The following is a 21,622-nucleotide window of genomic DNA, read 5'->3' as shown; positions in this document are numbered from 1 at the left end:
GCATATTTTCTTTGTATTTATTCAGTTTGGGTTGTGATGACCTCACATTTATAAATCTATGAAGTTGTGGCTTTTACCAAGTATATTACTGCCCCATTCTCTGTCTTCTCTTGGACATCAGAACTCTCTCTAGGTGGGCTAACCTGGAGAGAAGGACTTCCTTATGGAGAACTCTCTTGGCATATTTTGACATGATTACTTTTTCTCCTTCTCTTCCAGAACGAAGAAGGGATCTTTCAGCTCTTCACTGTGAAAGTCTAGTAGGGTTCCTGGAGGTGAAACCTATAAAAAATTGAAGGTCCCCTTAAGACTATAGCTCCACAGCTATGGTCTTACTCTCATAGTCTCATGTTTCTAACTCTCATAGTAGTTCACATTCAGCCTCTAGCAATTTGTAAAAATTAAGATTTAAGTGTTCCTACCAGCCAGTGGCTTCTGCTCAGAGTAAGCTGATTTTTCCAGTGATTCTCTCTTTTCACCCATATCTACTGATTTCAGGGTAGTGGTTTTCTCTATGATCTCAAGTCTTTGATCCGTCCAGCAACTTTCAGTTTGTTGAGCTTCTTTTCTTGTCAGGATGAGAGTGCTGACTTCCAAAACCTTTTGCATGTCAGAAACGGACCCCATGTTTTTTATTATTTTTCTGCTAAACAGATTCCATTTTGTGCGCTGAGTTTCTACTATTACTTCTTAACAAGAAAAAAAAAAAAAACACTTGATTTGGAGTGAATGAATGTGTGTAATAGGAAGTTTAAATAAAAATTTAAATCCATTAATAGGACAGTTTTTAAATAAATTATAGATTATTAATACAGAGTGTATTAGGGTTCTTTAGAAGGCAGAGCTAATGGGAAAGATGTATGTATAAAGGTAGTTTATTAGGGAGTATTGACTCACAGGATCACAAGGTGAGGTTCCACAATAGGCTGCCGGCAAGCTGAGGAGCAAGGAAGCCAGTCTGGGTCCCAAAATCTAAAAAATAGGGAAGCCAGCAGTGCAGCCTTCAGTCTGTGGTCAAAGGTCCGAGAGTCCCAAAGCTGAAGAACTTGGAGTCTGGTGTTGGGGGGCAGGAAGCATCCAGCGTGGGAGAAAGATGTAGGTCAGGAGCCTAAGCCAGTCTAGTCCTTCGAAGTTCTTCTAACCTGCTTTTATCCTAGCTGCGCTGGCAGCTGATTACATGGTGCCCACTCAGATTGAGGGTGGGTCTGCCTCTCCCAGTCCACTGACTCAAATGTTAATTTCCTTTGGCAACACCCTCACAGACACACCTAGGAACAATCAAGTTGATACTCAGTATTAACTTCAGTCCAATCAAGTTGATACTCAGTATTAACCAACACACAAAGTAAAACCATGCAGCTGTGAAAAGATATGAGATAGATTTACATATGCACATAAGGAAAGATCACAAGGTACCTAAGTATAAAGAATGAAGACTCAGTAGTATCATTGGCTTGTATTTGTGTATTATAAAGGGGAACGTGTGAACATGCAATTGTAACTGAATGAACCTTGAAAATATAAATAAGAAAACAGCAAGGGGGGTTCTTTTGAGTAGAGAACTGAGGAACTAAGAATTTAAAGTTGGAAGGGGGAATTTAAAGCTGCTCTTCATGGTGTGCTCTTTGTGTCATTTTATTTTCACATATTCCTTGAAAATACATCATTAATAAAAAATTTGTAAAACCTAACTTGCCTAAATTAACTTTTTAATACAGTGTGCGCATTTGGTTTGTGAAACTTGAGCCATTGCCCATTTCTCTTAAGAGATAAAATAATGAAATCTTTCTTGAAATGAGAAAGCATCTGTAAAGTGGTCAGGGAGAACATGAACAGTGTTTGCAAATAAGAGAACAGAGAAAAGATAGTGAGATATTCAAACACAGATATTGAGAGATTTTAAAGCTTTCTGTTTCCATTTTGCAGCTATAAAAGTATAATGCTTGCCAGCAACAAAGCGCTATTGATTATAGCAGCTGCAGATAAAAGCCTCCTTGTAGGGAGTAGGTGTGAAGTGAAAACTATAATTCATCGGAAGGTCTTGTCTTCTAGTGGGTGTTTGCTTATTAGTCTGTGGTACATTGTAGTTATGAGCTCTCATTGCTTGATTGCAGCACTAGTCTATCCCTTCCATTTTGTAAAAAATGCCCCTGGAACTTTGTTCTTCATCACCATATTTGATGATGAGAGGTAATATGGTATTCTGGTTTTCAAAATACGTTTATAGTAACAAAGACCTAGGACAGTCCTAAGAAATACCCTAAATCATACATTAATAGTCATAAAATCGCAATGTTGTGGCCAACTGAATCTAAATCTCTCCATATACAATCACCCCTGAACATAAAGTACAGATAAATTTTAAAAAGTACAACAAGGAGCACAAAAAAACCCACACATGTCTTATGATTTCACCATTATGTTAGTAGGAGGCAGAAAATACCATGAACTTCAAATGACATCTGAGAAAAAATAAACCCCAAATCTCATCAGAGCTCAATGGCCCCTCAAGCCTCTGGGTGTAGAAAGAAGGAAATGGGAGGCTTAAGAGATTCTATCAAAAGGAGAGAAGAAAGAACTCAGATGAAACATAAATTCATCTCCAGAAGGAGAAATTTCAACACTGAATGATAAAATACCTGTATTAGGTAAAACAATGGCCCCTAAAGATATCCATGTCCTAATCACCAGGTATCCATTACCATACATGATGAGAAGGACTTTGCAGATGTGATGAAGGGTGAGGGACTTGGGGTGGAGATATTATCCTGGAATATCTGGGTGGGCCCAGTGTAACCATGTGAGTCCTTTAAAAGTAAGGAAATTTTCTGCAGTGAGAAAGAGGTATGAGGGCAGAAGAAGGGAAAGAGAGATGTGACATTGCTGGCTTTAAAGATGGAGGGAAGGCCGGGCGCAGTGGCCCAGTACTTGGGGAGGCCAAGGCAGGTGGATCACCCGAGGTCAGGAGTTCAAGACCAGCCTGGCCAACATGGTAAAACACCATCTCTACTAAAAATACAAAAATAGCCAGGTATGGTGGCACACGCCTGTAGTCCCAGCTACTTGGGAGGCTGATGCAAGAGAATCGCTTGAAGCTGAGAGGTGGAGATTGCAGTGAGCCGAGATCGTGCCATTGAATTCCAGCCTGGGTGGCAAGAGGGAACCACTGTCTCAAAAAAAAAAAAAAAAAAAGATGGAGAGAAAGGAATGCAGGATTCAAGGGACACAGGGATCTGTAGAAGCTGGAAAATCCAATGACTCAATGACACAGATTGTCCCCTCAGCCTCCAGAGGAAACACAGCCCCATTGACATCTTAATTTTAGCTCAGAGAATCTTGATTCTTGACTTCTGACCTCCAGAAATATAACAACTTAATCAAGACTGTTGCTGAGGGTGGGAGAAGGTAGGCACAGACATGCATTGACAATGGGAATATTAACTGGTGCAATCATCATGGAAGGGAATATTTAAGAAAACTATATACTCATTTACGTTTTGACCAAGAAATCCTGTTTCTAGGAGTTTATTCTAAAGGCATATGTCCCACAGTGTAAAAAAACATTCACACAAAGATGTTTATTGTATTACATTTTTTGTAATTTAGTATGCTGGAACATCCTGAATGGCCATATATGGAAGATTAATTGAACAGATTATGGTATGTGCACCTATCAGAATGCCCTGAAGCTGCTATGAAAGGATGATGAAGATCGCCATGAGCAGCATATATAGAGTGATTTGCAGGACACAACATGCAGAAGAGTATAGCAAGCTAACTTTGGGCAAAAAAAAAAAAAAAAAAAAAAAGGAAATATAAAATGATACATGTATCTGTTTATTTTTGCAAAATGAATTGTAGGAAAGGCAAACTAGAAAATAATGAGATTGACAACCTATAGGGGTTGTCAGATGGGAGTGAGGTGGAAAAGATAGCATGGGGGTGACACTTTTCTAAGTATAGTTGTCCCTTGGAATCCATGGGGGATTGGTTCCAGAAGCCCCGTGAATACCAAAATCTGCAGATGCTCAAGTCTCTTATATAAAATGGCTAGTATTTGCATATAACCTATACACATCTTCCCATATACTTTAAATCATCTCTAGAATACTTATATCTAATACAATGTAAATGCTATGTAAATAGTTATAATATATTTTTATAATTTATTTTTGTATTGTCATTTTTTATCATTCTTAAAAATATTTTCAATCTGTAGTTGGTTGAATTTGGGGATACAGAATCTGTGGATAGGGAAGGATAGATGTATACGTTTTAGATAGTTTTGACTCTTTGCAGTCAAGATAATTTACATGCACAAAAGAACCATAAAATAAGATATGAACCAAATAAGTTTAATGTAATTGTATTTCAAATGAGTAACATTATCAAACTGAAGAGAAAATTTAACCCTACCAGCTTCTGAGCATGGCATTTTGAGTCTCTGACCTTAGATTAAAGAGAAAAAGAAGCTATACACAAATATTGAGATCTCATTGCTTCTCAGCCTTTTGACTAAGATCAAATGCAAATATTGAGATCTAGTTAGTTATCTTTTTTAAAGTATTGCTATGGGTTAACAATTCTAAAACTGTTCTCTGTGTATTTTATGACTGGGAAATCAAGTAAATATATTGAGTATAATGTGAGCTAGTTTTCTCATTTTTGATGAAGGTTGTTATAGAAAGGGGGAAGACTAGAATGAACCCTCTGTTGCTGTTGATTTGTCATTGGAGGTTTCAGTATGAGCTTATGCATATGTGTATATATGTGTATATACACACATATACATTCATAATAATTATATGTGTGTATGTACACATCCATCATACGTATTCATATTTACATATTATGTTTATGTGTATATATGTGTGCATATATACAAGTCATATACATTGTATATGTATATGTGTTTTTTATGTATATTTTAGTAACATTTTCTCATCAACTCTTGATTATCCATTCAGTTGGAAGAAAGTAGCAATTGTATGTATATAACATACATATTATGCCCATTATCCTACTTTTATATTTTTAAGCTAATATCTACACTTATTTGTATTTCCTGATTAGGATGTTATAATATCAAGTATTCTCAGAGACAGGAATAAATATTTTTAGGATTTAAAAGATGCCGTAGATGATATGAGTATGAGTAATTGAGAATTAGTTTCATGCATTTGCAATAATTGATATTGCAGAGAATTAATTAATCTTAGTTAAGGTTGTGTAAAGTTTATGATTTTAAAATGCCCAACAAACTTTACAAAGTCCAGGTTTTTATAATTTAGTGGGGATATTAATTATATGTGACCAAATATAATTTCTCTAAGTTGTGTGACTAAGAACTAAAAACTGTCAAGAAAGATAATGTCCTGCAAGGAAAGTGCATTTATATTAAACATTTATGAGAACATATTTCATGATGAGACAAAATTCAGTAACGGCTGTATGGATTCTGCTATGACTCAGCAAAATGGGGAAGAGCTTTGGGCATGGAACCAGGAGTCTGCTTCTGATTTGATGTCTCTTATGAAGCTATTTAATCTTTCTGTACCTTAAATTCAAGACAAAAATACCTGTCTCAGGTTTTTTTGTGATGATTGAATACAGTAATGCGTGTGAAAGTGCCTGATAAATGGTAAGCGCTTCTGCAAATACTAATTGTCATGAGTGTTTGTCGATTACATTTTAAATGTGAGTTCGGCAGCTTAAATCTCCACATCTCTCTCAAACATTTGACCGCTTGCATAGTTAACTCGTTAAAAAAGCAGAACAGTTTCTCACTGCTGTGCTTGCTGATTCATTTCCTGAGCAGACAAGGAGATAAAAAGATAATTGATTCACTTTTATTGATTTCTGAATGTCTCAGAGCTGTTAATAAATAAAAATTTAGAAAAGATTAATATACGCTTTAATGCCTAGTGAATTATGCCCAACTGGCTTACATTATAAGGAATTGTTTAATTCTCAGTATTGTAAGATTTAAAAACACGACCCAGTTTATGTCCTTTTCAGGGACATGGATGAAGCTGGAAACAATCATTCTCAGCAAACTAACACAGGAACAGAAAACCAAACACCGCATGTTCTCACTCATAAGTGGGAGTTGAACAGTGAGAACACATGGACACAGGGAGAGGAACATCACACACCAGGGCCTGTCGGGGGATGGAGGGGCTAGTGGAGGGATAGCATTAAGAGAAATACCTAATGTAAATGACAGGTTGATGGGTGCAGCAAACCACCATGGCACATGTATACCTATATAACAAACCTGCACGTTCTCCACATGTACCCCAGAACTTAAAGTATAATAATTTAAAAAAATAACAAAAACACGACTCAGGAGGAACAAGAGATGTTATGATATAATAAAGGTGATGAGTCCTTTCAGGCTTCCTAATCAGTTGCAGTTTTATTCCGAGCTTTAGAAAAACAACCATTGCCTGCTGGATACTATAACAAAGCATTAAAAATAACAATGTTGAGTCATTCTCCTGGGGGTCAATCAATATGTTAAATCCAATTTTGAATATTTGATCATGAAAAATGGGAATTAAGTTGTCAAATTTTCAAATTCTCAAATATTTGGATTTTCCTAGGAATGTCATAAGCATGAATGTGTTTGTGTTGGTGGGACCTTTGAGTTTCCAGAGGCAATCTGGGCCATTATCCAAAGTGACCAAGCTCTAAAAATGATATAGTGAGCCTCACTAGCCCCATGTTTTATTATTGGGCTTTTCAAAGAGTATTTAGGAATAGGATTTTAAAAAATATTACTTAGTTCAGAAAGGAAGACCTTACATATTGTAGGAGATTATGTATATAGTTTTGAATAGTTCGGCATTTTTTAAAAAGTTAAGCTACCTAAGAGAGATGAGAAGATTAATTTGTGGACGCACAATCATTTAGAGTACTCTCTAATAATCCTTTTTATTTCTTTCAAGTAGGTTCGAGTGCCTTCACTTTGATTCCTAATTTTAGTAATTTGTGTTTTCTTTCTTATTTTCTTGGTTAACCTAACTAAAAGTTTGGTACTTCTGTCATTCTTTTGAATGAACCAATTATTGGTTTCGTTTTCTCTGTTGATTTTTAAATCATCTGTTTTATCTCCTCTCTAGTCTTTATTAGCTATATCTTCTTATTTTGGGTGTAGTTTGTTCTTCTTTTTCTTAAAGGAGTAAGTTTAGGTTATTTATTTGAAATCTGTATTCCTTTTTAATGAAAGCATTTGCAACTGTAGATTTGCTGTAAGTATTACATTCACTGCCTCCCGTGTTCTGGAATGCTTTTTTTCTTTTAGTTCATCTTGAAGTATTTTCTGATTCTGCTGTGATGATGTCTTTGACTCACAGATCTTTTAAGAGTGGGTTGCTTAGTTTCATTATATTCATGAATTTTCAAAACTTCCTCAGTTGTTAATTTGTATTTCATTCCATCGTGATGGGAAACATATTTTGTATGCTTTCAACATTTTTAAACTTTTGAGATGTGTTTTGTGAATTGACTCAGAGTGTATCTTGGAGAATCTTCCAGATGCACTTGAGAAGAGTGTGTATTCTGCTGTCACAGAGTGAAATGTTCTGTTGATTAGTTGGGTTATTGTGTTGTTCCATTCTTTTACTTTCTTGATCATCTGTCTCATCATTCTGTCCATTATTAAAAGCAGGGTGTTGAGGTCTTCAACTATGGTTATCAAACTGTTTATTCATTCATTTAGTCAGATTTGATTTATGTATTTTGGGGCTCTTTTTTAGGTGTATATATGTTAATTATTGTTAAAACTTTTTGATGGATTGATCCTTTTATCTTTATATAATGTCCTTCTTTGCCTCTCATAACAACTTTTGCCCTAAAGTCCATCTTGTCTGCTCTCTTTTGATTACTGCTTGCATGGGATGTGTTTTTCCATTTTTTTTTTAAACTTGCATTCATTTGTGTCTTTGAATCTAAAGTGAGTTTCTTATAGACAGCACATAGTCTGTAGGAATCATGTTTTCTTGTTATTCCTTTAACCCTTCTGCCAGTCTCTGCCTTTTAATTGGAGGGTTTAATCTATTTACATTGAATATACTTACTGATAAGACTACACTTCTGCCCTTGGATATTTGTTTTCTATATGTGTTAGTATTTTTTCTTCCATATTTCCTCCATTATTGTCTCCTTTTGAGTTAAATAGGTATTTCCTAGTGTACCATTTTAATTTTTTTTTTTAGTTAATACCAACTTAACTGCAATAGTGCACTAAAGCATTGCTGCTATAGCCTAGATCTTCTTCCCCTTTGTGCTGTTATTTTCACAAATTATTAATATATCTTTTTACACCATGTGTTCTCCAACATAGACTTGTAATTATCATTTTGTACAGTTGTCTTTTAAATCAGATGTAAACAAAGGAATTGCAAATTTAAAAATTACATTCGGCTTTGTTGCCGGAAAGGGGTCCAGATCCAGACCCAAAGAGAGGGTTCTTGGATCTTGCGTGAGAAAGAATTTGAGGTGAATCCAAAGAGTAAAGTGAGAGCAAGTTTATTAGGAAAGTAAAGGAATAAATAATGGCTGCCCCATAGGCAGAGCAGCGGTGTGGGCTGCTCCATTAAGGACACTTACAGTTATTTCTTGATTATACACTAAACAAGAGGTGGCTTATTCATTAGTTTTCTGGGAAAGGGGTGGGCAATCCCCTGAACTGAGGTTTCCTCCCTTTTTTAGACCACATAGGGTAACTTTCTGACTTTGTCAAGGCATTTGTAAACTATCATGATGCTGGTAGGAGTGTCTCTTAGCATGCTAATGCATTATAATTAGGATATAATGAGCAGTGAGGACCATCAGACATCATTCTTGTTGCCGTCTTGTTTTTGGTGGGTTTTGGCAGGCTTCTTTTCTGCAACCTGTTTTATCAGCAAGGTCTGTATGACCTGTATCTTTTGCCAACCTTCTATCCTGTGACTTAGAATGCCTAATTTACTGTGCATGCAGCTCAGCAGGTCTCAGTCTTATTTTACTTAGCCCCTATTTAAGATGGAGTCATTCTGGTTCAAATGCCTCTTACATCTGGGCACAGTGGCTCAGAGCCTGTAATTCCAGCTCTTTGAGCGGCCAAGGTGGGAGGATTGCTTGAGCCCAGGAATTCAAGGCCAGCCTGGGCAATATTGTGAGAGCCCATCTCTAAAAGAAAAAAATTAAAATACATTAATACTTTTTTATTTTACATTTACCTGTGTAGATAACTTACTGGTGTTCTTTACTTTGTATATATTTAAGTTACTGTATAGTATCTCTTCATTTCACACTGAAAGATTTTTAGCATTTCTTAGAGGGCAGGTTTGCTAATAATCCTCTGTATTTGTTTATCTGGTAATGTCTTCATTTCTCCTTCATTTTTGAAGGAAAATTTTGCTGGATATAAAATTGTTTGATGGTTTTTTCATTCATTTTTAAGCTCTTTGAATATGTTGTCATCCCTCTGCTTCTGGCGTCTGCGGTATCTTATGAAAACAGACATTAATCTTATGGAGGGCATTTCCACATGATGAGGTTCTTTTCTCTTGCTACATTCAAGAGTCCTTATCTTTATCTTTTGACACTTTGATTATTATGTGTCAGCACGTATCTCTTTGAGTTTTTTTGACTAGAAGTTCTTTGAGTTTCTTAGATGTGTATTTTACTATTTTTAATTCAAATTTTGGAAGATTTGGACCCTTATTTCTCCAATTTTTTTTCCCTTTTTGTTTCTCCTCTTCTTCTGGGAATTTCATTATTTGTGTGTTGGTATACTTGATGGTGTCCAACAAGTCTCTTAGGCTCTATTTATTTCCTTCATTTAAAAAATTATATTACTCAGAATGGATAATCTCAATTAACCTATCTTCAATTTTACTGATTTTTCTTATGCTTGCCAAGTGTGCTGCCCAAGTGTGCTCTTGATCCTCTCTAGTGAAATGTTATTTAAGTTGTTCTGCTTTCCTACTCCAGGATTTCTCCTTAGCTTTGTAAGTTCTGTTTCTTTATTGGATTTTTTATTTGGTGAGACATTATTCTCATGGTTTCTGTAGTTATTCAGACATGATTTTCTTTAAATTGTTGAATATATTTAAATGATTTAAAATAGATAATTTAAGGTATTTGTATAATAAGTTATCTGAACTCCTTGAGTGACAGTTTCCATTGATTACTTTCTTCTCTATGTATTTATTTATTTACTTACTTATTTATTTATTTTTCTGAGACGGAGTCTCGCTCTGTCGCCCAGGCTGGAGTGCAGTGGCACTGTCTCGGCTCACTGCAAGCTCCGCCTCCTGGGTTCATGCCATTCTCCCGCCTCAGCCTGCTGAGTAGCTGCGACTACAGGCACCCGCCACCACGCCTGGCTAATTTTTTGTATTTTTATTAGAGACGGGGGTGTCACCATGTTAGCCAGGGTGGTCTCGATCTCCTGACCTTGTGATCCACCCGCCTCGGCCTCCCAAAGTGTTGGGATTACAGGTGTGAGCCACTGCACCCGGCCTCTTCTCTGTTTATTGATCATACCATTTTGTTTCTTTGCATGCCTGATATTTTATTGCTTCAAATTTAACATTTTTAGTTTTATAAGTTGGCAACTCTGATAACCAGATTCTCTTCTTCAGGATTTCTTGTTGCTGCTTGTTGTAGTAGTTGTTTGTTTGGTGACATTTTGTTTGTTTTAGTGACTTTCAGAACCAATTCTGTAAAGTTTTCATTTTTGTTATGTGTGGCCCCTGAGGTCTCTGTTTCATTAGCTTAGTAGTCAAGTAAAGATAGGGCAGGAATTTTCTTCAAATCCTGAAACCAAAACATCTTCCAGTCTTACACAGAGGCTGTGTATGTGTTTATGTGTGTGTGTGTTGGTGTGTGTCTGGTGTGTTTTCAGCACTCAGCCAAGCAGTGTAAAACTCTGATATTGCCTTCTTGCTTTCACAGAGCAATGAAGGTCAGCCATCGGTGACTGATTCAGCCCTTACTGGGTCTTCCTTGAGCACACACACAGCTCTGGGCATGCATTTAGCTTTCAAGATTTCCAGAAATAGGTTGGAGCTTACTAAAGCCCTTATTTTCCAACACATCTTATTTTCCAACACATCTTATTTTCTAGTCTTTCCTTCAAACCTTTTGTTTAGTCTGTTTTAAGTATCATCCATTACCTGAGGCAGCAGTCACTAAAATATTTATTTGCCTGTAAATGTTTCCTATAAACACACTCCAGGTAGTAGCTTTAGCACTAGGTGGGTTCTGAATCAGGCAAGATAAAGGCAAGCCTTTTGATCTGGTCTTCCAGGGAGCCACCAGACAAGTCAAAACATAAAAGTTCAACACTCTGAAAATAAATGGCTTCTGCTCCATCTGTTACAAGTACTAGAAATTAGGAATTTTTTAATAATGCTCTGAGCTGGAAGTGAGAGCTAGAATAAGGGTAAATTAAAAAGCCACAAGATCTTACCAAGATTTAACTGGTATTTTTAAATAAGTGTTCTGTGCATTATTTCAAACTTTTGGTATGCTTATATAAAAAGTTGTTTCTGATTTTTTTTGTCATATTTTTCATAGATTTTTCTGAAGGTGTGAACTTTTAGAGTCCTTATTCCATCTTTTTGCTAATATCAGCTCATTTTATTTTTTGTTAGTGTTTTAAAAAATCTGTTGAGAATGCCAAATAGGTTTTCTCCTCCTCCCCTCTTTAATAACAAAAAGTAGATTATTTTAATTGTTATGTTTCTTTATAAGTTAATTCATTTTTTCTGCATATTTTATAGTAAACTTATGTCTAATTTATTTTGCTGTGATTTCCTCTTGTCCATCAATAAATAACATAAAGTATGTTCAAATTTAATGTCAATCAACAGGCAGCACCTGGACATTTTTCTCCTTACTGATTTCTCTTGTATGTACTTCCTGGCCATTTGTGGAATGTTAGATCTCATTTTCTATTACACAACTGGGCTGCAGGTTGCTATGCATGGCTCCTTAGTTAATATATCACTAATATTTAGAGAAAGATCATGTAGTTTGGAAAATCCACATCAACCCTACCTACATGCAACTTAGATTTGCTTTGGAGAATATGTGCTTGAAATATCATAGCCCAGACTTATTGAATAAAATAAGTCACAATATAAGACACATGTGCCATATATTGAAATGGCTCTTACTTAAAACTCTTATGTCTTTTGTTTCCTAAACCTGAGCATAAATTCCCAAATTTTTGGTCAATTTGAGTCTTCAGGGTACAGTCTTAATCATCATGTAGGGAGATTTTATGAGTGGATTTGAAGAACAGGGGAAACAGAATTTATCAGGAAAGAGTAAGACAAGCCACATGGACTTTCTTCCTGCTGTATGAGTTTGATAGACAACCTGATGCTCATTATTCTCATGGGTTCCCAATGGACTAGATTCATCCCCGGGTGCCCTAGGACATGTGACATGATATAAAAATTCTTTATAAATCTTTATCAGAGAGTGAGATTTTCAAATCTATTTATGAAACAGTAGAGCTGGAATAATGGGGTAGGGGAATATAAGGGGAAAGTATCAGGAAGTGAGAGTATCCGTGATCTAGCATTGTTAAATCTGGTTATCATGCATTTTTTTGGCCCTATAATTCTTGTATTACTGTTGATTTTCCTTTGCTAAAGAGAGAATATTAATTGTAACATAAATACTGTCTAATAACAGGAAGAAAAACCCATGACTGTTTCAGAAGCGTGAACCCTGTTAAATGGAAGGTCCTTAGTGTTGTGAATCCTAATTTATTTTCAAGCAAATACAGGGCCAGAGCTGTGTTTGAAGTAGACTCTGGGTGGGGAAAGCCACATTTGGGATCCATTCAGCAAGAGGGGGATGAAATGAGAGGAAGGCCTGAGGACCCTAATTATTGTGGTGTGGCATGGAGTGGTGGTATCAGTACAACAGCTAAGTGTTTGCTACTTAGACTTTATTAAAAGTTTGGCTAGAGAAATGATTCTTAAAATAATCCCCAGTGATAAAAGAGCCAAAAAATATTTAAGAGAAGGATGTATAGTTCCCAACTGGGAATTCTTTGTTTAGAATGCTGCACTATGGAACAGGTATTATGTGAGTAGGTGGGAAGACAGTTTATAAACTAATTTGACAGAAAGAAGAGCTTGGAGCTAGAGGTGACCATTAAAACTCACACTTCCCCTCTTTCCCCTTGGGAATTTTAGTGTACCTCATGCTATATGTGTTCATCCCAATGTATCTCAGGTCATGATACTTTCTATATATAGAATACTCCTCCCATTTTTCTTGATCAAAATTTGTTCACCTGTACTAGAACTCAGCACTATGTCCTCCCATGAATTATTTTCTGATGCCCCCGTAGTGTGCTGATGCAGTGATACTGCATATACTAACAGCCCCCTGTATTCAAACCTTTGGAAAGTTCTATGTGAGTATAAGCTAGCCCATGTGACATGTCTTGGCCAATGGGACAGTAGCACACTTAATGCAAACAGCAACTTGGCAGTTACTTGTACCTTAGGGTTTGTTTTTATGCTGTTCCTGAAACATTTTCACTGATACGTGAATAAGACTGGGCTTGCCTTCTAGGACATGAAAGACCATGGAGAGAAAAGTCCCAGTAAATCTGGGTGTCCCAGAAAAGACAGTGGTAAACCAGGCAACCCACTAGCTGACTGTCAAACATTTAGCAAGCCCAGCTAAAATCTGTTGAGCCCAGCCCAGATGAGCTGCCTAGATGAGTGCAACTTAAACTGAGAAATGTAAAAATGTGTGCTAAAATATGGTTATTGCTTTAAGCCATGACATTTGGGGGATGGTTTGTTACAAAGCAAAAGCTAACAAATACAGCCTCATTAGGAACTAATTACTCCATCGTTCATATTTTGCTTAAAATCATTCCTTGAGGATTAGAATTAAGTCTTATGTTAATTTTACAGCTTATTCAGCTTTTACTTCAGTTCCTTGCATTTTGATACCTAACATTGAACACTTACTATGTCTCAGGCACTTACTAATTGCTTTAAGTGTAATAATTAAGTGGATATGCAGAACAACTCAATAATGTGATACTATTATAACCATTCTCTAGATGACACAACTGAGGCCTAGAAATAACTGCCAATGTAAGAAATCCAGACCCTGGCAGGATATGCATTTGAACCAAAGCTATCCAGCTCCAAAGTATGTACTTTTAATTCCTGCAATATACTTCTTTGCTACACTAAATTGGAAATATTGGTGTTCTATAAGTACTTAATTTATGGTTGACTATTTTCTAATATTCTTCCTCTTTCAAAAAGAATTAACTTTGCGGAAGGACTCTTACATTCTCCAGTGAAACCTTTACTCTGGGAGCAATTTGACTGAGTCATAGCTGAGTTCATTAAGCCTTAGTGCCTCAGGGATGCAGCTGAGGACTCAATGGCAGGTTTTCAGGGATGTAAACCATAGTGTGGACAATAAAATAGAGAACACTAAGGCTGTGGAAATTTATCTCCCTGTGAAGCTTGCCTCTTGGCTTTTTCCTAAGGAGAATGTCCCCAGTTCACTTGTAGCACCGCTCAGTATCCAGGAGGGCTTGTTACATAATCCTATCCTGTTTGAAGCTTCTTGAGCTTCAGTAATCTCAGTTCTCTGTGAAGCATCAGACACGGGAGGACTATTTTATGTCAGATTTTAAAATATGGGAAAAATATTGGATGCATATTCCTTGACCTTAGAAACTATGAGTCTAAGGTCATAGTTGGGGAGAGATTGATCTGATTATAATAAGATCTGTGACTTAGTAGTGAGGGAGTTGAGTTCTAACCTGGCAAGGCACAACCCACCCACATGATCTTCTGTAAATCTTTTAGGGTAGTGTCAACCAGTGGCCTTTGCCAGTGTATGATAGCTAAGTGTTTGCTTTTTAGACTTTATTAAAAGTCCAGCTAGAGAAATAATTCTGAAAATAATTGGCAATACATTGTTCATTTACTTCTGGGATCTAAGTTTTATTGTGGGCTTAGGTCAGTCCACTAGGAGACAACATTTTGGACAATTTGCCAGATTGCCTTTATGTGATTGTGTTTTACTTATCCTCAGAATTTAAGATGTCAGACCTGGGATCCAGCCCCAACTCTGTCAATTATGGGCTGTGGGATGTTGGGAGAGCGGCTTAATCAATTTAAGCTTTCATTTCTGAATTTGGAAAATGTGATAGTAAATACTTCATAGAGCTTTTGTAAGATTTAATGATCTAGCTCATGCAAAAAAAAAAAAAAAAAAAGTCCCTGTAGCTTAAAAATAATTTGTGGCTTAAAATTTGTAGCTTTTTAAAAAAGCCATATGAAATTCATTTTGGTGTATTTGCTGTAAAATCTGTTGTAAAAATCTGTTGTCGAGGTCATTGCCAATTTTCAATGTCTCCTATAAAGATTTCCATTTAGGTTTTACAACCAAGTTAAAAAGAACTCTGCTTCTCTGAGAAAATGGCATTTTCTCCCTCCAATAATAAGAGTGTGCTAATTTCCCATGTTTCCCTTTTTGTCCTGGATGCAGAGAAACTCAGGGTAATATTTGTACTTCATGTATATCAGCTTGCCTGGTTGGATTATCCACTTTCTTCTCTTCTTTTTTGTGGTTGTGATTTTAAAATTTCTATTTGACTACCATCATTGTATAAATGTCTTATTTTAAGCCATCTTGAATGTTTTTGGACAGAGGAGCTGAACTAAGTAAAAAATGTCACTTAGATTCTCAAGGTCTCTGTTTCCTTCTCTGACAAACGCCTGCCTATTTCCAAGGCTCACAAAGATCAGGTAATGCAAATGAGAGAATTTTGGGAAACCCGACATGCTGTACAAAAGTCAGCTGAGTCCAGCCATAGCGACAAGCAGCCGCCAACATGACGTGAGTGCCTCTCAAATGTTCTCCAGCCTAGCCCTCATTTCTGAGCTCAGAAGTCTTTCCATAATATACTTTGAATTTGCACTTGGAGTGACACATACCAATGCTTTGACTCAGTGTCTCTGAATGAAAGGGAAGATCATGTGGATTTGGAATTTGGATAATAGGGATCATTTGTATCCCACTGACTCCAGCAGTGAGAGCATCAGGAAGCTTAAGGAAGGCAACAGTGTTACTGGAAGGGAGTCTGGGTCCAGACCCCAAGAGAGGGTTCTTGGATGTGGAGCAAGAAAGAATTCAGGGTGAATCCACAGAGTAAAGGGAAAGCAAGTTTATTAAGCAAGTAAAGGGGGCTGGGCGCGGTGGCTCACGCCTGTAATCCCAGCACTTTGGGAGGCAAGGCGGGTGGATCACGAGGTCAGGAGATCGAGACCATCCTGGCTAACACGGTGAAATCCTGTATCTACTAAAAATACAAAAAATTAGCCGGGCGTGGTGGCGGGCGCCTGTAGTCCCAACTACTTGAGAGGCTGAGGCAGGAGAATGGCATGAACCTGGGAGGCGGAGCTTGCAGTGAGCCTAGATCACACTACTGCACTCCAGCCTAGGTGACAGAGCAAGACTCTGTCTCAAAAAAAAAAAAAAAAAGAAAACAAAAAAAAAAAAAACAAAACAACACCACCAAAACAAAGGAATAAAAGAATTGCCACTCCATAAGCAGAGCAGCCCCAAGGGCTGCTGGTTTCCCGTTTTTATGGTTATTTCTTGGTTATATGCTAAACAAGGGGTAGATTATTCACGCTTCCTTGTTTCAGACCATACAGGGTAATTTGTTGACATTGCCTTGGCACTTGTAAACTGTCATGGTGCTGGTGGTAGTGTAGCAGTAAGGATGACCAGAGGTCATTCTCATCACCATCTTGGTTTTGGTGAGCTTTGGCTGGTTTCTTTACTGCAACCTGTTTTATCAGCAAGGTCTTTGTGACCTGTCTCTTGTGCCGACCTCCTATCTCATCCTGTAACTTAGAATGCCTTAACTATCTGGGAATGTAGCCCAGTGGGTCTCAGCCTCATTTACCCAGCCCCTATTCAGGATGGAGTTGCTCTGGTTTGAACACTTCTGACAACAGGAGAAAAGCTCCTCCTCACATCTGCTTTCTCAGGTAAGGCCCAGAGCTCAATATGGTGCAGTCTCAGGGCAGGGCAGGTCCACAGGGGGTGTTTTCCTGTGGCCCTGCTCCTCACAAACTACTTCCCTATCAGAGGCACTGTGGAATAGAGAGCAGGGCTTTCCATTAGAAAAAGGAAAATCCTGGCTCAGAAGCTTACTAACAGTACACTCATGAACAACAACAGCCTCTGAGTTTTGTTTTTGTTTTTTTATTCTCTTTAAAATACATATCACTTCCCACTTTTGAAATAATACATAATCACTAAGTGGGAGCAAAGATATATAAAGAATAAACTCACGAGGATTCACAATTTTATCATGTAGAAATAATTGGAATTATTCTGTTTCCTTATCATTGTACATATTTGTCATTTTCCCATATATATAATTTTCTTTGCTCTTTAAAAATAAGTAGATGTGTAATATTATATTGATCCTCAGTATTTTCATTTGTTAATTGGATATGCTAATACCTACCTCAGAATCTGTCTGAGGATTCAATGAAACATGGGGATAGAAACTGCCTGAAGCATAGTAGGTGCTGTGTAAGTGTTAATTAATTTTGAATTACATCAGTGTTTGGCCTTGAAATTAAATCTTTGGGCCTTGCCCCATTAATAATTGCTCTGTTTCTACAAAAGAATTGGTCCAGGAGAGCAAAAACAAAAACGTACCCTGAGACACATGTTGTGCTAAAGACAACTAGAATCTGATTCCTGATTAAAGAAATGTGAGAGGAAAATTAAGGGTGGAAACTGCCCTAGGTAATCAGATTTTCTTAAGATTTAAACTCTGCTGTTTTGCCAACCCAAGTAATAAAGTAAACTCTTCAAATAAAGTGGCCCCATGATAAAACTAGGCATGGTTCTTTACTCTGCAAAATGAACTACTGATAGGAAATAAGGAGAGGCCAGTGTTTGGCACGAGATATTACTGTGTTCCTTTCCTGAGAAATGCTACAAATATTTACCTAGGAAAATGCTGGATGAGAGCAGGTCTCAATGTTCAATTCATCACCTTCCCGAGGGAACTGGTTTTCACAGTCTCTGTGCAATGACAGTGGAGATCAGAACATTGCCTCCAGATTTAGTCTCGACATGGCAATGCCTCGAAGTGATTTTGCCAGTGACAGCCAAAATATGCTGCAAATGAACATGGAGAAAATATAAAACAGCAAACAAAATAAAACAACTGAAAAACCCTTCTCCCTGAGGTTGGAGTTACCACAACTGATTGCAGTAGAAGAGTGGGAAGGAGTTGGCAAAGAATCTCAGGAGAATTCAATAGGGAACATGTCTAGGGTCTGTGCAAGAAGCCAAGGGCAGAGCAAAATTCATTCACTTAAGGATAAGTAAAGAATCTGTGGGTTGATGAAACGGTGTGATGTGGTCAGAACAGCAGTCAGAGAGTAGGGCCTATCTTCCTCAAACTCATTTGCTCATTCAAATTCTCTCTCTTCCTACTCATCTACTTGTAAGATAACACTTAACCCTTACAAGTAACTATTGCTTTTAGAAAGGAATGAGAAAACAATTTGATTAGTCCCATTCATTCACTCCTTCATTTATTCATCATTTACTCATTCACAAATTTTTACTGAGGGTCAATGGCTGTTATAGCCCCTTTGGATATTCCAAGATGAATCAAAGATGTGCTTAGGAGTTCACAATCCAGTGAATGAGTTAATGATTTAAATATCAATAATCATCATAGGAAGAAAACTGTTAATGAGTCTACTGAGGAGGAAGAGAGAGGGTGCCTGAGTTCAGTGAGAATAGCTGGTCCATAGGACTTCGGGGCTTCAGGAAGTCCTCTGTCAGCATTGTAGGAGGTAGGGGTCTCTCTTCCCTAACCATCCACAGGATACTCCAGGATGCATCTTCCCTAGAAGAGGACTCCTCAATCCCAAACTTTCCTGGGCCATCAGGTTTCCCTAACCAGCCTATTCCCTGTTCCTTCTATATAAAGTCCAAGTGAAAAGGTGGTGTCCAAGGGGCTAGAAGACCCTGCATTGGTAGGAAATGCCCTACCTGTTCTTAGGGTTTATTTATGTCTTTTATTCTGTGAATTGATGGTGAGCCTGGTGGAACAAATGCAACTGCAGATAGAACTATAGGGCATAGGGAAGTAAAGATTTTCTCGATTTCTCTCCTCTTTCTCCCCTCTTTCTCCTCTTCTTCTCGCTACATGGCCTCTAAATGACCTGCAGGTGGTAACTAGATAGGTTCTGCACATCTTAGAAGCTCAGATGAGAGCTGCCTCAGCAGAACCCGTGAATGGAATAAACCAAGCAGGAGGTTTCTGTGGCTGGGTCAGGGTGACTGGCAACCTGACTCTAGGGTTGTTTATAGGGGATGATGACTCAGAGGAGAATGCTCCCTCCTGACTCTGGAGTTGAGATCAGAAAGGCAGCAGGAGACCAGGGCAGCCTCCCAGAGCCATCCATCCTCTGCAGGACGATGGGAGATTGCAGCTGACTCACTGTCTCCAGTAGGAGGTCAGAGATGAGGAAGGCAAAAACCAAAACAGAACAAACCCACACAACCTAACAAAACAATGCTATTTGCAAGCATTTGGATTTGGAGATCCTTGGCTGACCATTAGACACAACATATAAGCCTTAAGAAGTACTAATTGTCAGCCACCACCCCAGACACTTTACATCAGAATTTTTGGAGGGCAGGTTAGGACATTGGTGACTTCTAAAAACTCCCCAAGGAATTCTAATGAGGGGAAAAGACTAAGAAAACCTGAGCTATTGCAAAGTAATTCAAGCCTAGAATAACTAGTGGGTGACAACCTGAAAACTTCTAAAGTTGGAGCTGTTCATTCACAAAGCACAACATCTCACATCTGTGTGATGCTTTACCTTTTACAAAACATCTCACATGCATAGTGAATTTGATTCTCACAACACCCGAAAAGGAAACAGAAGGATAATTAGCCCTGTCTTATCGTTGAAGACGTGATTACCCAGAGTCAGCAGGTGATTTCCATGATCCCAAGTAACTGATGACACCAGCAATGAAACCTAGATTTCCTGGCTTCTAAGCCAGTGCTCCTCCTCGTTTACCACCCAGAACTCCAAGTGCCATGACCTTTCATGAATGACTTCTGCTCCAGTCTCTTCTTAACCCACCCCTGCTCCATGAAAAATTGGAATATTTTTGGGGAAGGGGAATACAGATGTATGTAGTTTAATATGGGCAAGCCTCAGATATCTTCTGGAGGTAATCAAGCATTTGAAACAATGCCACTGCTGAAGTTTATAGAACAGTGGTGTTCTATAAACATCATGTAGAACCAACCACTTTGGGAGCCCCAACCACCTCTCAATGCTCAAGTTGTATCCAAAACCAATTAAATTGGAATCCCTAGAGATAGCCCAGGCTTTGCTATTTTCAAAGCTTTCCTGACATCTCAGGAAAAGTGAAGCAATGTAATGGAGCCTTGTGAGACTTTGAGACTTAAGGAGAGAGATGAACTGTTAACATTTGTAGAATATTTTGCTTTAGGATGTTGTTGAGATGCTGTTCTAGTATTGTGTGTGTTTATACACTTGCTTCCACATGTGGCTTCTTTATTTCCATACCATTTTAGTTATTCATAAACTGGCAGTGTTCTCTGTTTCTATATTGGATTGGCACTGCATCTGTTATATCTCCCACAATGAGGCTTCTATCTGTTAGGATGCTTTCATTTGCAAGTAACAGATAACTCAGCTCTTAATGTCTTAGGGCATTTGTTATGGTACATGGTGAGAGAGCCAGGGTAGAGCAGCTTCATGGCTGGTCAATTTAGTAGCTCAATGACAGTTTTTTTTCACCTTACAATTTTTTGTCTTTGGTGTGTTCACTTTGTTCTTACGCTTCAGCCATCATGGTCAAAATATAGTTGCCACTGTTGTAGGCATTACAACCACATCTGATCAAATAACAATATTATCTTTGCTCACTTTTTAAGAGCAAGTAACTTTTTCTCAGAACTCTCCTGGAAAACTTCAAATATCTCAATGGATTGAGTTGGGTCATATACATGCCCTGAAAGCTAAAATTGGCAAGGGAACTGGGACTTGCCTGATTGGTTTAAACTTATCCAAAATAATGCCTGAGCTGGGATAGAATAACTTTTCCCAAGGAGTGGTTTTCTGAATAAAACTAGGGTTCTGTTGGCCAGGAAGGTGAAGTGGGCAGCTATTTGCTTACAAGCCAATAACATCTGAAGAAATAGAAGAAGTTGGATTTGTATTTAGAAGTAAAATATCAGCACTTGTATTCAGTACTTTTGTGACTTTGGATAAGCCACAGTCTCTCTGAGTCTCAGTTTTCTCAGCTGCAAAATGGAAACTATAGTACCTGTAAGACAGGACAGCTGTGAGCATAGGATGTGCTAATGTGCCTAGAAACCACTAGCCAATGCCTGAAACACATTAGGCACATAAAATATATTGATCCCTGAAATGGTTTGGCTGTGTCCCCACCCAAATCTCAAACTGTAGCTCCCGTAATTCCCATGTATTGTGGGGAGGACCCAGTGGCAGGTAATTGAATCATGGGG

The sequence above is a fragment of the Pongo abelii genome, chromosome 7 (assembly GCF_028885655.2).
Source record: "Pongo abelii isolate AG06213 chromosome 7, NHGRI_mPonAbe1-v2.0_pri, whole genome shotgun sequence".
Taxonomy (NCBI): Eukaryota; Metazoa; Chordata; class Mammalia; order Primates; family Hominidae; genus Pongo; species Pongo abelii.
The sequence above is the reverse complement of the archived record's forward strand: the minus strand, read 5'-3'. Positions refer to the sequence as shown.